This window comes from Montipora capricornis, chromosome 13 (genome assembly GCF_036669925.1).
Source record: "Montipora capricornis isolate CH-2021 chromosome 13, ASM3666992v2, whole genome shotgun sequence".
Classification (NCBI taxonomy): Eukaryota; Metazoa; Cnidaria; class Anthozoa; order Scleractinia; family Acroporidae; genus Montipora; species Montipora capricornis.
Window position 1 is genome coordinate 49,157,528 of NC_090895.1, and position 17,500 is coordinate 49,175,027.

General features: G+C 38.9%; 1 long non-coding RNA gene across 1 annotated transcript; it reads right to left on the reverse strand.

The window, feature by feature from the left end:
- Positions 1-3,914: 3,914 nt before the first annotated feature.
- On the reverse strand, positions 3,915-16,082 carry LOC138029043 (uncharacterized). The gene is made up of 3 exons (XR_011127800.1): positions 15,993-16,082; positions 4,509-4,625; positions 3,915-4,147 (listed from the first exon to the last, which is right to left on the reverse strand). It is a non-coding gene; the product is annotated as an uncharacterized lncRNA (long non-coding RNA).
- Between the last annotated feature and the right edge of the window lie 1,418 nt (positions 16,083-17,500).

The following is a 17,500-nucleotide window of genomic DNA, read 5'->3' on the forward strand; positions in this document are numbered from 1 at the left end:
CCTCTCAGCGCAGCGTTGTAAGAGAAAACATGGAACTAGTGAATCTTTGCCTCTGCGTCATATGCTTGTTACTTCGTTATGGCTCGTTTTCACCTTTCACGAATCTCTTTTGCTTGCGTTTATTCAGGGGCGTAGCGACCATATGCGCACGTACGCCCGTGCGTACAGCTCAAATCCGAGAATCGTTATTCCATGGAGGCATTAATTTTTTTAGTCATTATAAAATCGGGCCAAGTTTTTTTAAATTTCGAATTAATCTGGTGTCTGTGTGCGTGAGTATTTCTTTGAGCCTTAAAATCAAGATATATTGCCTTATTTAAAAAAACGGGATGGTGAAATCATCCCATTTAGCGTTACCAGATAATGCTTGAAATAATCTCTAAAATATTTAAAATTCAACAAATCTGTAGGTCAGTTTTTCAGAAAAATAATTTTTTTTGAAATGTGTCTTTAATTGATTTTTTCACCAACAGATTTTTTTAAAATTTGAAAGATAAACGTTTTAAATTAATCTAAGCTAACATGCGAAAAATGAAAAAAAAAACATTAACTTCCAGAAGCAGAGATATAAACGATTAAAGTAGCAAAATCAGTCCAACATAGGTTTGGGCTGGGTTGTTATCTTCAGTTGTCACTATTGCTTGGTAAACCACAGATGATATAAGGCAATTCCCGGTCATAGGGCAGTCTGCTGGTATTCGGTCATGATCAGTTCCATGCTTTCAATACTAGTGGTGTAGTTGTTTTCTGTAGGGTTGATTTATTGTTACCATCGATCTTCTGCTTGAGGTTGGGAATGCAACAGTAGCTGATCTTGACTGTGTTGCAGTTGAAGATTTTGTGTAATACATGACTTTCTGGGAACTCTTCGTCGAGGATCTTAAGGAACGTTCGTCCAACGTTTGTAGCCACGTTCTTGCTAAAAGGTGGGTTGTACCAAATGATGTTTCTGTGGCGTTTCCTTCTGGTGGAGTTCGAAGACTGTGTTATGCTTGGTGTGTATGAGAGCCTGTGATTTTATCCGCTGTCATCTAGGGCTTTCTGATAAAGAGGTGCCGCTTCGTCAAACGAATATTCATCAATTGAGATTTCGGACAACCGTTTGTTGATGGCTTTTGGAATGGTTTCGATAATGCGAGGTGGATGGTTTGATTTCTTGTTGGCGTAGAGTGCGGATGTTTCCGGGGTTGGAGTACGCCATGTATTTCCCATTAGACAGGTTGAGGGTGACATTGAGGAAGTTTACAGTTTTTTGTTGGCCTCGATTGTAATTTTTAGGCCGCAATTCCTGAAAAAGATTCAGTACCGCCGTAGCTCCCCATAGTGACGTGAAAAAGATTAGATGAGGTTTTTTTACCCCATGACTCACCATAACTGTAGAGAATATAACTTTTTGCTTGAAGGATGATATTACGTTCATTGTCGGCTGTGAATATGGTGACATATTTACATGCAATTGTAGAGCGTCACTTAGCAATTCAATTGAAATCGATGGGTAGACGTTTTTCGTCTGTTTAGATTTTTTACAGATTACTATGAATTTCTCTTAGAGCGCTTTTCAATTGAGTGTCGTAAAACCAAAACCAAAGTAATTACTTTGACCAATCAAAAAGGACTGAGACAATCCAGTAAACCAATCAAAACTCGAAGTAATTACACGTAGCCGACACAAAGCGCGGGAAAATGTGCACGCGCGAGCCACGATTGGTTTTGGTTTCATTTGTGATTGGTTGAAAAAGTGGCGCGGGAACTTTGAACCAATCACTGAGTAAAGTAATGCAAAACCAAAGTAATTCGCTAATTACTTTCGATACTCAATTGAAAACAGCTCTAAAGGCACAAATTACATTTATTACTCATATTATTATAGGGTCTACATTTCTTTAGGATTTTCCATTTGATGTTGAAGGGTTTCTTGGTTTCTTAAAATGTCCATACATGCTTTGAGAGTTCTGTTTCATTTCTTTTGTTGGTGTGTTGGAAGGATGCTTTGTGGTTTCTGGACCTTTCTTTGAAGTTTGTTGCTAGCCCGACATATGTTTCTGTGGATGTTCCGGTTGTGAGAGTGGCTTTGAAGACGTGACTACGTTTGTTTCAAGGCATTTTCTTTATAAAAGAGTGCATGCATCTTTTTTCCGGCAGTTGCATCCCTTTTCAGGTGTTTGTGGTGTCAAGAGTTTTTGATAAATCCATCCCTCTAGTACTGGATACAAACAAACTCACCTATAATCCTCAACCCACTCAAGCACCAATAAGTATGCGCAAGAGACATGGGCATCACATGGTATGATTCCCCATGGAACGGAAACGTAAACGGAAACGGAAAAGACAAATTCTTTCCAAATAATCACCCACTACACAAGATCTTCAACAGACACACACTCAAGTAAACCTATGTTCTTGCATGCCAATTATGAAATCAATCATCGCGTCACAAAACAAATCAATCCTCTCCAATGACACGTCCACGACACCGTAAAGACCTGAAAAGGAATGCAACTGCCATAAAAAAGTTGAATGCCCTCTTTAAAGAAAATGCCTTGAAACAAACGTAGTCACGTCTACCAAGCCACTCTCACAACCGGAACATCCACAGAAACATCTGTAGAACTAGCAACAAATTTCAAAGAACGATTCAGAAACCAAAAAGCATCCTTCCAACACACTAACAAAAGAAATGAAACAGAACTCGCGAAGCATGTATGGACATTTCTCTTCAAGTGCTGAAGAACATTTCATTGGTGTTTATATAATAAAAATATATATTAACAGCAGACAGTACTGTTTCAGCCTTTTGGGACTCATCAGTGCAGTGCTGATGTCTAGGATGGAGGTTAAGCTTAAAACGCCACTCCAGATGTTCCACACATGTGGTACATCTAAACCATGCCAGAGTGCTCAAACTAGCGAGCTAGTGAGCATGCACAAATGCTAGGGGCAATGACTCATCCTAGTAGAGTGCTCAATTTGGACATGAAAGTAAAAACTTTGTAATGCCAAAGAGCTATATATAGGTAGGTGGGATAAAAAGAATTCGAAGATGAAGCAATTTAATGTAAACTCTATTTGTAAACTATCATTACCAGGAGTGATGGACTAATCAAATCTACGTTGTATCGACTCTTGCACAGCATATATTTAGTTTTTCATCACGTAATTACGCCCATCAGATCAAGCCAGTTGATCCAACGTACAATGACAGGATTATTGTCCACGGTTACTTGCTTGAAAACAACGAAAATTGATCCGTTTGTGTTTGTCTATAGTTCGTAGTTCCATGCGCGCGCGGACTCAAATGAGCAGATGACGCATGTGTAAATGCTAATCTTGTTTCTGATTTTGCAAATTCACTCATTTATATCTCTGCTTCCGGGAGGAAAATTGTTTTCAGTTTTTGCGCGTTGACTTAAATTTAAAATGTACGTCTTAAAAAATGTAAAAAAATTCTGTAAATGAAAAACGAAAATTAGGGACATTCCAAAAATACTGATTTTTCTGCAAAACTGGCCTACAGATTTTGTTGAATTTTAACTATTTCAGAGATTATTTCTAACATAATCAGGTAACGCTGTATGGGAAGTAGGCTGGTCTGTTTATTGTTAGGAAAGTTAGCCAGTTTCAAGAGTTACTCGTTTTGTGAAACGCAAGTAGCTTTGTTTGCAGTTTTTTTTAGCAACCTTTGAGTGGAAAGTATCTAGTCAGTAAGTAAACAAGTTTCGGGGAACCTACTTAACAAAGTCAGCGTAACTAAATTTGTCGGGACGATCAAACCTTATGGGAAAGAATGATACTGGCAGTGTTTGTTCCGATCAAGTCTCTGTTCCGAAAGCCTTGCCCACGCACCACTTCTCATTACATCCCAGTCCTTAAGAGGCATACCTTAAGTTTTTCCTTTGATATTTTTCTTTGGTTGCTGTGGGGATTTGTTACAGCAAAGTAGCGTTCCACTGCGATCACCACTAGAGTGAAGGTAGAACAAACAGCACCGATCCATTGTATGGAGGCCACTCGCATGAAACAGAATACTTCTCCAGACATGCCCTCTGGTTTGGTGGAAATGAGTCGGAAAATCAGTTCTGATACATGAAATGCTGAGTAACAGATGTCTGCTACTGCCATGTTAACAAGCAGATAATTAATAGGCATCCTATGAAATAAAATGATCAATGTTCCTTGTAAATATATGTTAGTTAAGAATTCAATTTACTTTTACCTTCTGTAGAATTTGCAGACATGACAGTACTGACTTCATGCCTTCATGCATGACGAGAACACATACTGTAAATCTTGCGCTGCCTTTCGTTGTTCTTGCTTAACAAACAACTTTTACAGTTGTTTTAAATGTATCTTGTCGGCTGGGTTTGCACAGGCTGCTCATTTACACTTCTTATATGTACACCACTGGAAGCAATTGTTTAACGAGTATCTTGAATTCCCTTTGCACTGAAGGGATAGTAAGGATCATATGAGCTCTACTTGAACTTTTAAATTACTTATCCTTGACTGACCTCATATCGCGATTTCTCCTTATGACAGCACAGACTAGAGAGTTCCCAATGATGCATATAACAATTAATATTGAAGAAACTCCCGTTGTGACAGCGTCAATTGTGTTGGACATCACTCTGGAGACAAATTATAGAAGACAAAGAACTTGCATCAAAAGATGTCCATGTGCTCTGTTTGGGCGATAATTGTGGTTGTGCCGTTCACGGCTGTCGGTTTAGTGGTCATCAATCGCAAATGAAGTTTTACCGTGTTTAAATAAAGGATGGATTGATTGATTGATGCCACCTCTGTGTCCCCTGTTTAAAGCCTAGGTTCGAATTCAGGGGATAAATCATAGGGGAAATTTGGACCAACGAGTTTTTCTATGACTGAACTGCGGTATTATTCAGACCCCGTTTATCCGGACAAATTTTGCACGGACAAAAACTTGTACGGTCCCACTTTGCGTTCACACGGGATCGGTGCAACTGGACGAATTTTTGAACGGCTAAGTGTGCAAATTTGGGACCTAAAAACAGCTGGTCAGCTTTTTGACCGGCACGGTTCCAATGTGTGTACGGACTCATGAAAACTCCCAAACCGTGTAAGGTTTTGCACGGTTAGTGCGGTTACGGCCTGGAATCTACTTATGTTTTTGGTTGCTAAGCAAAAATGTTGTAAGGTCGCAATTTGTTAAGTTACATGATTTCGCTGTTTTTAAAATCAATTTTGACACAAAAGAAATTAAGAAAAGCACGATACAGATATGAGGAGACGAGCGATAGCTGTCGGGCATCGCTATTTTAGCCAGATTAGCTAGGCTACTGCAGCACATGTTGCTGCATATTACCATTCACGGTCTCCGATCTTCATTGATCGAGGCAACGTACACGATTTAATTTCTCGGTGAGCATGTACAGCTTACAAAACAACCCCCCGTGGAAAAAGTCACGGACCGTGGGGCCCGTTTCTCGAAAGACCCGAAAACTATTCGGGCCCTAAAAGCCATTTTGGAAAGCTGATCTTTTAAGATGCTTTCCAGATAACAAGAAGCAGAGTAACTGTCAAGTTTGACGGCTTAAACCCTCTCTTTTCTTGAGATACAGAGGGAATTTTGATACCCGAAAAGGCCCGAACAGGTTTGGGAGTTTCGAGAAACGGACTCTAGAAAGGCATGTTTAGCTACAACGTGATTGGCTAAAAGCATTAGCTTAACCAATCACAGCAGAGATGTAAGCAAATGCCGCGACTGGTCTCAAAATTTGCACGGATCGGTACAAATACCAGTGCGATCTGTAACAGAATTTGCACTGTTCCATGTAAACAGGTGGTCCAGATACAAAATTCGTCCGGACCCGTGTAAATGTAGCCTTAGCTTCTTGTATTGTCGGATCTGCAATGGAATCTTTTAAAACACGAGAAAGAATGTAACTAGACGCTCCATGAGCATACTGGGTTGCCTGTAGTACGCGTTACTCAAAAACAGAAGGGACTGAGTTGGGTGGTATTGAACTGCAGCATTTTTCAAGTCGCGGGTCATTAAGACTATTTAGGGGGTCACCCAGAAGTCGTGCCAGCAGAGGCCCTTTGGCTCATACGTTCATACGATGAAACAGATATTTTTCTGAGGTTAAAAACCTGGCTACTAGCCTATTAATCATTTGTCACAAAGAAAAAAATCCTATCATCTTTAGAAAAATAGGCACGCATTGCGTACGTGTGGTAGTGCAGTAACACAGCGCTTTATTCCAAATTGTCAACTGAGCTGCGTTTTGTCTTCCAGGAGAATCAAGTTGTCTTTGCATAATATGTAGCTCTCGTAGTACACGATATTGTTTTGGTATTGTATCTCATTGTAGTGCCGTGGTAGAAGTCTTAGCTAAATAGCCCCCTGAGAAGGCATGTGGTTACTAGCAAAGTACTAAACCCAGAAAGATTGAAGAAAATAAAAAGGAACCGAGAAACATTGGCTTCAAGGCTGACATGTTAATAATTTTCAAGTTCCGTCACAACTTCTTTTCACCACAAGTTTAAGCGTGCACTCTGAGCGTCTGACAGCTTTGTAATACAAAGGTTCAATGAAGTTTCCCTGTCTGGCGGGGTTAGTATCTGGATAGGTGACCTAAAAAATATACACTTTGTAACAGAAGCATGTGACCGAAACTTCTATTTTAAAGCTCAAAAATGCGAACCAAGCAGTACAGGTTTTGTTAGCCTGCTTTACGCAAAACAAATGTTGATCCAAAAGTAAATAAATATAGATACACAGTTTTCAGGACGGTCAATCGAGAATAAAATATTTTGCCATCAGCAACAAAATTTACGACATGAAAACAAGACTAATTTTGAACCGCAAATATAAAAAGATCAGCGGAAAACAATTTGGGAGATTTTTGCTACGTTCAATTTTTTTATTATAATTTTGGCTGCACAAGTAAATTGCAAAATCGAAAGAGACATCGAATTCAGCGAGCGCCGTGGTCAAGTCAGCGCGGCGTGTTTACTAGCGAAACAGTAAAGCATCTGTGTCAAATGATGGCAAGATACCGGGTTTTTTTGTTTTTGTTAGTTTTCTTTTTCTTTCAAGTGCTATAAAGTTTGACAGGAAATTTGCGAATTCAACACAAAGATCACAATCGCCCAACTCTTGAAGTTGACCATTGTTCCTGCAAAGTCAAAAATTTACTTTCCAAGACAAGGTTATTTATCACCAGGTAATTTCATCGTTTTGAAAATAGCAGCAACTTTATTATTCATCAGCGTCACAGTTTTTTGCTGATTTTTGGGCTCATTTTGTTGAAACTCAAGCACGCTTCCAACAGACCTGTTTATTTTCGTGACTTAAGCACGCACTGCTTACAGTGCACTACCACAAAAATCATCCCGTATCACGTTTCAACCCAGGTATGCAAATTTGTTAAGCTCGAAAATAACACAACATGATACATTCACAAAGACTGGAAATGTCACAAAAACCTTTTCCAGCGAAAGACTTATTGAAACAAACAACATATTTGCTATCAGAGGCAAAAAAACCCTTCCTATTTCAATTCCGTGCGCGCAAACAAGACCGGCAAACAATCCGTGTCATAAAGCATATGCAAGTAAGCTTAAATTTCTGACAGTTCACATCAAACCTATTTCGAAGGAACCTTGACCGTAAATAATGAAGCACAAAAGAGACAACAAGCTTTGAGTCAAATAATTCTTCACTGTCACATTTCCAATTATTTTTCTAGTTGAAGACTGTGCAGATTTGAGTACAAAATAAATGTAAATTGCCCGACAACTGAGATGCGACCTCAGCAAACACTGCGATGCCTTTAAGGCGTTCGATTCCTTCAATGTTTGTTAAACCCATAAAAATACTGCCATTTGATTTGTTGCACAATAACACCAATTAGTATAATATTAGAAACAAAGCTCACTTGATATCCAACGCGAAAAATGCAATTGTTGTCGAAGACCATTTCTCGTCCCTTTAAGGACTCCATATACTTATTTTTCACCGCCTGTCTTGTTTATCCAATTAACGTTCCATTCTTAAGCTCCATAAAGGTATATTTTGTCTAAAGATCCACCAAAACGCCATTTGGGTTTCGATGACTTCGACGCCATTGCAGGTTAATTAAATATAATTTTACTATGTCCACCAGAGAAATCGCTACGCATTTCCACTACCCTCTCAATCTTAAGAAAATACACGCAGAAGACTCCATGCACAAAGACACCAGGCAAGACTTTTACCGAAACAAATAAAAATAAAAATAAAAATAAAAAGAGAAAACTTTACCCATTTTCCGACTGGGATTGCCATGACTGGCAACTCAGTAATTAATTGCAGTGGAAGGAGAAAAGTTTTGCTAAAAGGGGGAATGAAAATTACATAGCAACCCATTCGCGATTGTTTCCACCCTCCGTTCATACTAAATTTACAATACAAGACAGATATCTTCTGCCTTTTAAAATTCGTTTACAACTGGCTTTTGCACGTGATTTAAATATGCAATTGTTCTAAAAGCGTCTAGCTTTGTTTCGTGAAAAGGGTTTAACGAAACGACCACGATCCTGAAGATAATTACTTTCAATTGAAAATATGGTTTTGATGAAACTTTGATCACAGACCTAGATTAAACTTTAGCCGGGGATACACAGTTCAGCATTTGTTGATCAATAAATGTTGCAGCTGTTGTTCAACAAATGTGAACAGTGTGTCATGTCATGTTGAATGTTGAAGTATGCTATTCAACACATTGAAGGCTGTTGAACGAAAACAGAGACCAGCTCTGTTCCGTTCAATACGTTTGTGCAACATTGTTCAACATTGTTCAACATTTGCTTAAATGTTGCAAGTTGTTGAACCGTATGTCATCGACTTAAAGTCACGTGAATAATTAGCGCGGTAAATTCATGAACGGATGTATTTTTTATTTCAATTGTTACTCGGGGGCCGGGCACTCGGAAACGCCGCGGAGAACTATATTGTAAGAGCAGAACTTACGACCTTCTTATTACTAGTTAGGAAGCTCTACCGGTACCACTAATCAGTAACCTGAACCTAGCTCAATATAACTTCGCCCCCGAAGGTGAAGGTCTCCTAGGGTTTTTGGGGAACAAGGGAACATGACCAAATTTAAGAGGGGAACAGAGGAACGAAGTCAAAATATTTTAGGGAAGGAAGAAGCGTGGAACAGTTTCGGGGATCACGAGAACGCTGTGTAAGGGAGGACAATAATAATAATAATAAAAGACGTAAAAGGCGCTTATTTCATAGTTGGCACATTTTCTTTTGTCATTCAACAACCTGTATTTAACTTACACACCTACTAAATATTCAACGCAGACTGAAAGTCGGGGGAGAGTTTGATTAAGTAGCAGGGAAGAGTGAGGCTGATAAATTAAATTGAAAGAGATTGATACAGATAAATTCCTCCAGCGAGGGAAAAATACAGCTAAATCCCTCAAATGAGGAATTTTATTGAAACAAACCCCAAAACGAATTAATGCAAATGATAGACTTCATAACAAAAAAATTTCATTCCAACCTCTCTCTTCCCGATGAAATCAAATTCGTTCTCCGGACAAATTTTGATTAGTATTTAAAACAAACATCTCAACAAAATATAAAATTCTGTTTATTTCAATAACCATGTGTTACAATTTAAGGTGTTTTGGAATTATTAAAGTACACTGATTAAAAGTAGCTTGTCCAAAATCAGACATTTAAGTTTTATTACAACCCGCAGGATGCTTTGAACATCCTTCTTCCTTATCTAACTCGACTTCACATTTTATTAATAACTTTTCAGGAGCAACAGACGTCTCAGCGGGTAATGACCTACCTTCACAACTGTCGAATTTCTTTCAAATCTCAATCTTAGTTAAAATATTAGAGGGGGCCTTGATATTATTGCAAAGACCTGACATCCCTATGCCCCGTGCGCCTCATGACAAACTTGTATGGAAGTTCCTTCTACAGTCCTTTGTGGTTTGTGAATTGACCCTCAATTCCAGCGTCTTTGCGTAGCCTCTTAACCGTTTCCCCCAGAATTTTGTGGCCCACTGGATAATTTCCATAGCCAACTGCAAAATGTGTTAAAAATATAATTAGGGCATTTTTACAACCTAACGTAAATAATTTGCTATTTTTTTAAAACTTACCATCATCAAAAGACGTTAATCTACGTCTAAGAGTCAAGTAGAACGCGTCTTAGCTTTCGCCACTCCAGACTCGGGACACCTGGACAAATATTTCTTGCACAGCTGAACGAAGCAGCGTCGAAGCGAACTGTTGTTTGCATAATAACATGCTCAATTCGCAATTTTGCGTAAGAAAGAGTTCCTCGTCGCTGTCCATGACAGGAACGCATGAACAGACTGCTGCTGCGTAGAAAAAATGGTTAACAAGAATGAAAACAACTAAAGAAACGAAAACAAAGTTAAGTCCCTTGGGGACGCCATAAATGATTCAAAGTCTATTGTTTCTCAAAAACATGAAATCATGAAAAACCATGAAAAATCATGAAAAACCATGAAGTAAGTCAGACAAACACCTCAGCCTACGGTCCGAGGAATGTATAGGGAATAATATCTTCGTTCTCTTTATTTATCTCTACTTACTTATCTCATAACATTGTCGTTGCACCTATGTCACAAATGACGGCAATCGTCACCTGAATCTATTGAAGCTCAAGGGCTTCGCTCCTGCAGGTATCACAGGTCTCCGACTCTGAGCAACAGGGCACTTCCAATTGGACGTTTGAAGGTTCGACTCCTGCAAAACGCTAGAAAACTCGGATTTTTCTCCTTAGTATCCTTGAGTCAACATCGGGATAATATATACACCTCTTCATCTCAAAGTTGATGTTGTTTCACCTGTGTATTCAAAGGGTTTTGTTATACCTCACAACTGAAATGCAGTTTTTACTGGATTGGCAGTATGGCAAACCAGTCGGAAAATGAGTGGCATTTAGTCGTTTTATTTTATTTTCTTTTTTTTCTTTTCCGTGCCAAGTAGTGTTTTTGTGCGAAGAGTGTTCTGCGCGTATGCTTGTTGGGTTTTTTGAGGGTTTAGTAGAAATGCGTAGATTTTATCCAATGGACACAGTAGAACATTTAATTAACCTGCAATAGCGTCGGAAGTCATTGTAACTCGAATGGCGTTTTAGTGGATCTTTAACCCTTTCACTGCCGAGGGCTTCCCCATTGACGAGTAAAATCGTCTGGCGTTAGACAGAGTAAAATCTATAAGTGTCAATTTGCATTTTTGGCGGTGAAAGGGTTAAACTCCCTTATGGAGCTGAAGAATGGAACGTCAATTGGATAAAAAAGGCAGGCGGTGAAAAATAAATATCTGAAGTCTTGAAAGCGAGTAATGGACTTCTTCGAGCCGTATTAAAGTCAGCTGTAATTCCAATAAACCAAATGGAAAATTCTCTGGCAACTTTTTGTGGTTGGATATGGAGAGAGAAGGAATCGAACACCTCGAGTGGATCTGTGATTTCCGTTGTCTGGCTATTTATATTGATTTGTACTCAACTCCCCACAGTCTTCAGGTAAAAAACAATTGGAAAATTGACTGTTAGTTAAGAATGATTTATGGCAGAGCCAAATGTGATGTTTGTTTCAATAAATGTTTCCCTGGAAAGGTTTTTGCGAGATTTTTTTTAGCCTTTGTGGATTCATCGTTTTGTGTAATATTAGAGCTCTATCAATTTGCATACGAGGGTAACAATAGACTTTATTCACGATGGCCACCATGTTGGATTTGCTATTATCCTGTAAATTAGCTACACACTTCTGAGGGGGCAAACAACACAAGTTCGAGAGGTTATAGTGAGCATCTTAGCCACAAATACGATTTGTTTCACGTTCATCGAATGTTTATCACCTAAGTAGTGAAATAGAATGATTACAAAACAAGGCTGTTGCCTAACAGGAGCCCGGTAGCCTGGGGCTCCCAAAGAATAGGTCTGGGCGCCTTAATTTTTCACAGCAACACCTTTCACTTCATATGTTGGGCTCCTAAATTCTCAGCGTTTAGCTCTGAGGGCCCCTTTAAAAGTTTCTTAGGCAGCACACTTGCAAAAGGTACTTCAATATTTTTTTTTACGGTCAACCGGAGAAATGAGCAGATAACGAAGTAGAAAGTCAAAATATCAAAGGCAATCAAAAGATATCTTATTATTATAAAAGGTACTTAATTCTAAATTGTTCTTTTAGCAATGTTATTTCAATATTTCGACGAGCCGATTTTCCGCAAATTGCCTTTTTTCCACTGTTTGCCCCCCAGCATAACACATGGCTAATTTGGATGACACTTTGAAAACCAACATGGCGGCTATCGTGAATAAGGCCTATTTGACACCCGCCGAGCAGTTTTCATAAAGATGACAGGAAGTTTTAGTCGTGTTCTTAATAGGTAGCTATAGTTTTTAACGTCAGAAAAAAAAATCTGTTTTGTCTCTTTGGTGTAAATTAAAGTTCATTTGGGAAGCCAAAAATATTTCTTTAAGTTCCTGGTTAGTCCAGTTTAGTCCAGCTGCACCGTGTGGCTTGCGGGAATTTGATTTATTCTGCACTGTTATTTATGCATTCAACATCAAAGATGAACTGTGCCCCTCTGGCATTTAATTTCAGCTGCGCCTTTATTTATGCACTCAACATCAACGATGAACTGTGCCCTTCTGGCATTTGATTTCTGCTGCGCGTTTATTTGTGCACTCAACATCAACGATGAACTGTGACCTTCTGGCATTTGATTTCTTCCGCACCATTATTTATACATTCAACATCAACAATGAACTGTGCTTTCGAGCATTTGATTTAGTTTCTGCTGCACCGTTTTTTATGCATTCAACATCAACGATGATCTGTGCCTCCCTGGCATTTGATTTCAGCTGCACCGTCGTTTCCGCATTCAACACAACGACGAAGTGTGGCTTGCTGGCATTTGATTTCTTCTGCGACGTTATTTATACATTCAACATCAACGATGAACTGTGCCCTTCTGGAATTTGATTTCAGCTGCACTACCATATTTATGCATTCAACATTAACGATTAACTGTTCCCCTCTACCATTTGACTTCTGTTGCGCGTTATTTACGCCGCATTGAACGTCAACGATAAGCTGTGCCTTTTTGGCATTTAATTACCGTTTTTTATTCATTTAACATTAAAGATAAACGCACCCTGCGAGCAGAGCCTCTCTAAAACTCCCCAGAGGGCGAGCAAGAGAACCTCTGCAGCAATCGTCTCAAGTCTTTGAAGAAAGGTTCTGCTGGCAGGGTGAGATAAACGTTGGCTTCCTAGCATTTTAGCTAATTATAAAGAGCTCTTAACTTAAGCTACTTATTGATGGAGTTTAATTATACCTTCACCCACATTTCTACCACGGTGTAATTCTTATAGACCACTGAAATAGAAATAGATAGCTAGCCATAATAATGTGGTAAGAGAAATGTTTGGTAAGTCAGCATGTATTTTACCCTGTGAGCAGAGTCTATTCGATCCGAGAAGAGGAAGACGGCTCCCAGCAGCCAAAACATTTTGTGTTGAGCATGCGTTAAAAAAATTTCAATTTATTTGGTGTCAGTCACGCTTGACCAGTAACCCCAAAACCACAAAACGAGAACAAAGAGTCTGGAAATTTGCGAACAACTCTAAGAAACACACAACAACTAAGGTATCACTCAAGATACTTCATACTTTTAAATTTCAATTTCATTTTTTTACTCAAAAATGTACAGGTTTCTGGCAGACTATAGATTCTGTAACCGACGCACGGAGAAAAGATTCATGGGAATTTAGACAGTTTAAAATTGCCACGTGCACGCTGTGGGCGAGGCGATTGATCATTCGCAAAAATACATGGATTAGTGGCAAATCAAAGAATGTCGAGGTGGCTGGCAGAGTCTTCTTCTCCTTCCCGCCTTACCTAGGAAAATCGAGGAGACTCGGCTCGCAGGGTACATGTACATTTATTTATGCATGTTTTTATGCGTACATTGACAAAACTACCCAGGCTCAAAACATTCCTAATAAGTTACATGCAATTTTAAATGTAGGTCTGGAAAACAGTCTTTTAATCATTTTCCTGGCTGGCAAAAACGTAACTAAGGAAATCCCTGGGAAAAACGAGGGCCAGAAAAATTGATGGCTGGAAGTAAGGTCCCACAGCGCAGATCCTGGCTGGCAAGTGCATTTTATAAGATACGTCTAGCTGGCTCTTAGGAGCGGATAAAATTTTCCCACGAGAGTTAATTATAAACGAAAGAACACTCAGTGACCGTCAAGCAATCGGTCAAACCAACAACAAATCAATTTTGAAAAATTTCTCGTTGAGTACTCCTGAGTTATTTGCCAAAGGCACAGTGAGTGTATATCTGAGAAGATTAATTGTGTCATGATACATGTAACTTCAGAGCTGAACAACAGAGAATTGATCATGAATCGACACAGAGAATAATTGATAACCGACACAGTTTATTTCTGTTGTAAAGGTCACGAGTGCCTGCGGGAGCCCTGCCATTTTGTTTTGCTTCATGATATTCAACAACTAGTGCGGTGAATATAAAAATCATATTATTATTTCTCTAGGAAACCACTAAACCAATCAGATTACTGCTAGAAACTCCGAAATTCTGCTAATTATTTATTGTGGTTGCTGTTATTCCAACCCAGCATTTTAAAGCTCTAGTGTCATTCAGACATAGACATTTGACACTGTCATATGGCAATTCAAAATTGTGAAATAAATAGAGGATATTACATGGCCGCGCGGAGATACGAAATTTCTCTTCAAGTATCGAAAAATATTCGAGTGAAATATTTTTCAACACGAGAAGAGAAATTTCATATCTCCAAGCGGCCATGTAATATTCTATTTATTATACAAACACCATTGAAATACTAAATCACTCCACCAAAGGCATCGAAAGGCGCGATTTTCATATGGACCCATAGCAACAGTACATAGGTGGACTGATTTCAATCTTTTGGCAATAGGCTTCGAACCTATTTTAACATGAAGATTGATTAAGGAAATGAGCCGCCACTTCGATATATATCTATTATCTTTGTCTTTTTGCTCTAGCAATGTTACAATGAGGTTGCTTTTGCGTGTTCGATAATTCGCCGTGATCGTAAGCATAATTAACACTAGACACGATGAGATCACCCACAATATTCGAAAATGCTCTGTAAAATTCAACAGTCAATCCGCCGTTACTTGGCGATTTGTTATTCTCAAATGAATTTACACTCATTCATCTATTAAAAGCTTTCGATCGCTCGCTTTACGCTTTTCGACAGGGAGTTTAGGTATTTGTGAACTTAAAAAAAAAGCTGCTCAAATTTTCCGATGGGTCTGGATCATCTTTTTGGTAAAGGTTTGAGTAAAAGTTCTCAATTTCTCTCATGACCTTTTTGGGATCTGCAACTAAAGACCTTCCTTGGTGAAAATCTTTCGAACCGAACTTTTGGCTTTGTTATGAGATTCAAGATTCAAAAAGTACTTATTACTTTGACTTTTCTCATTTTTCATACCAGGTGGCTTTTGATAGCCAGGAAAAAAAACAAACGATTTTTTTTACCAGCTAGGAACAGCAATTCAATCTATATTCCCAGCAAGCAAGACGACTGTAGAATTCACAGAGTTACGTACAAATATGTTGAACGTCCTAGCCAACTGGATTACTCCTTGCAGAGCGGCTTTTTTGCCGAGCGGCCCCGCTGGGTACTCCTGTTTTGATCGAAATATTGCACCCCTAGTCAATTCTTCATAAAATTTGTCGTATACCATTTTTAAGATCTCAAGGCGATCTGCATTCTCAGAGGAAGGACATCTATCACAGTCTTCTTCTAGAGTTTTGATGGAAATTTCAATGTCAGGTAAGTTTCTCCTTTTTTCTCTTGCCCTTTCTTTGCTATTTTTTATAGTCACCTGCCTAATCTTGAACTTAATTAAGTCCCACCTCACTCTTTTATCAGTTAGTTACTAACCACAATGGTACACTTCGGGTAATCAATGCAACAAAGCTTGCACTGTCGAGTAAGCTTGCGTTGAATTTCCAGAACACTGGACCGTGGTTTTGGTTTTCGATACTTTTGAAAAGAAGAGTAGCTGCCTATAGTGATCACAGTTGACTGATGGAATAATATCATCCTTTTCAATTTCCCCCAGGCAGACATCGCTAATTAAGGGGATTCTTTTGCCTCGAAGTAAAACGTTTAATTTCAGGATTTCGTAGTGTCCATATCGATCCACTTAGTCAAAATCAAGACGCAGGTCGTCAAGAAATTTCACTGATTGATTCCTTTCGAGTCGGGCTGCCACCGCAACAATCCAGGCCTAAGTCAAGCATCGCATTAAAGTCTCCTCTTACAACTATCCTGAGTTCTTTGTCTTTAACAAAATCGTCAACAATTTTAGTGTCGAAAGCGTCAGTGGCGTTGATCCTGTGTTTTATTGGGAGCATAAATATTTACGATAAAAAAATTGAGCTTTGCACATCCGTTTCCATTATTTTATAAAGTCCATTATCATCATACTTGCAATGCAAAAATATTCCCGGTTTTTTCGAATGGATCTGACACACCTGTTTGGAATAGCTCAGTTGCCAACATATTTACGGCATACTAATAAGAAAAGAAAACTCAAACAGCGACTGCAAGCGTCGTTACTCACCATACCAGAATAGGAAAATAATTTTTTTGTGGGCCTAAGCTAAAAGTGAAGATGCCTAAAGTTAATTAAACAAAGTACTTGAAATAGACCTTTTCGGCTTGTACATTTTGTTTTCCCAATACAGATCATGTGATAATACTAAGGAGGTTTGGTCTTTGTTTTGTTCATTAAAATGAGGGCATGCAAGTTTGAATATGCCTGCATTAGAATTTGAAACAACTGTTTTCAAAATGGCCGCCCTACCGTAAACTGGTCTACATAATTTAAATATCCATGCTACATTGTAATGCAAGTACAATATACAAAGAATCTTTACCCCGGGAGATTTAAATTGGATTTAACATCGAGTTAGCCGATTTGGTTTATTCGAGATCTCCAGTTCAAATACCCAATTGACGGTGGCGAGCCGTTTTTGGGCAGGAACTCCACTTTTTTAATCCGCCTTCTTCTCTCTAAACTCTTTCGATTCGTGAAACGAAGCCACACTAACGCGAGAATTGTTGTGTCGGCCATATTGTCGCTACTCCTGCATTATAAGTCCTGGTCTGGAAACAAATGCGCATGCGAGTAAAAACAAATCCGGGTTCACCCCAAGGTACGTGTTCACATCAGTTTTCTGCACTTCTCCGTGTGTACAAAGTAGCCACGAGCCCGGGTCGAACCTGGGTTAGTTTATGCCATGTAAATAGGGCTTTATATTATTATTTTGATTAGTCTTTACAATGCTTCAGTTTACCCATTGGTTTTTCACTCAAGTGATCAGCACTTGAGTTACCCGTTCGACGGGCAAACGCAGGCATGTGCGAATTTAAAGTTACATGGG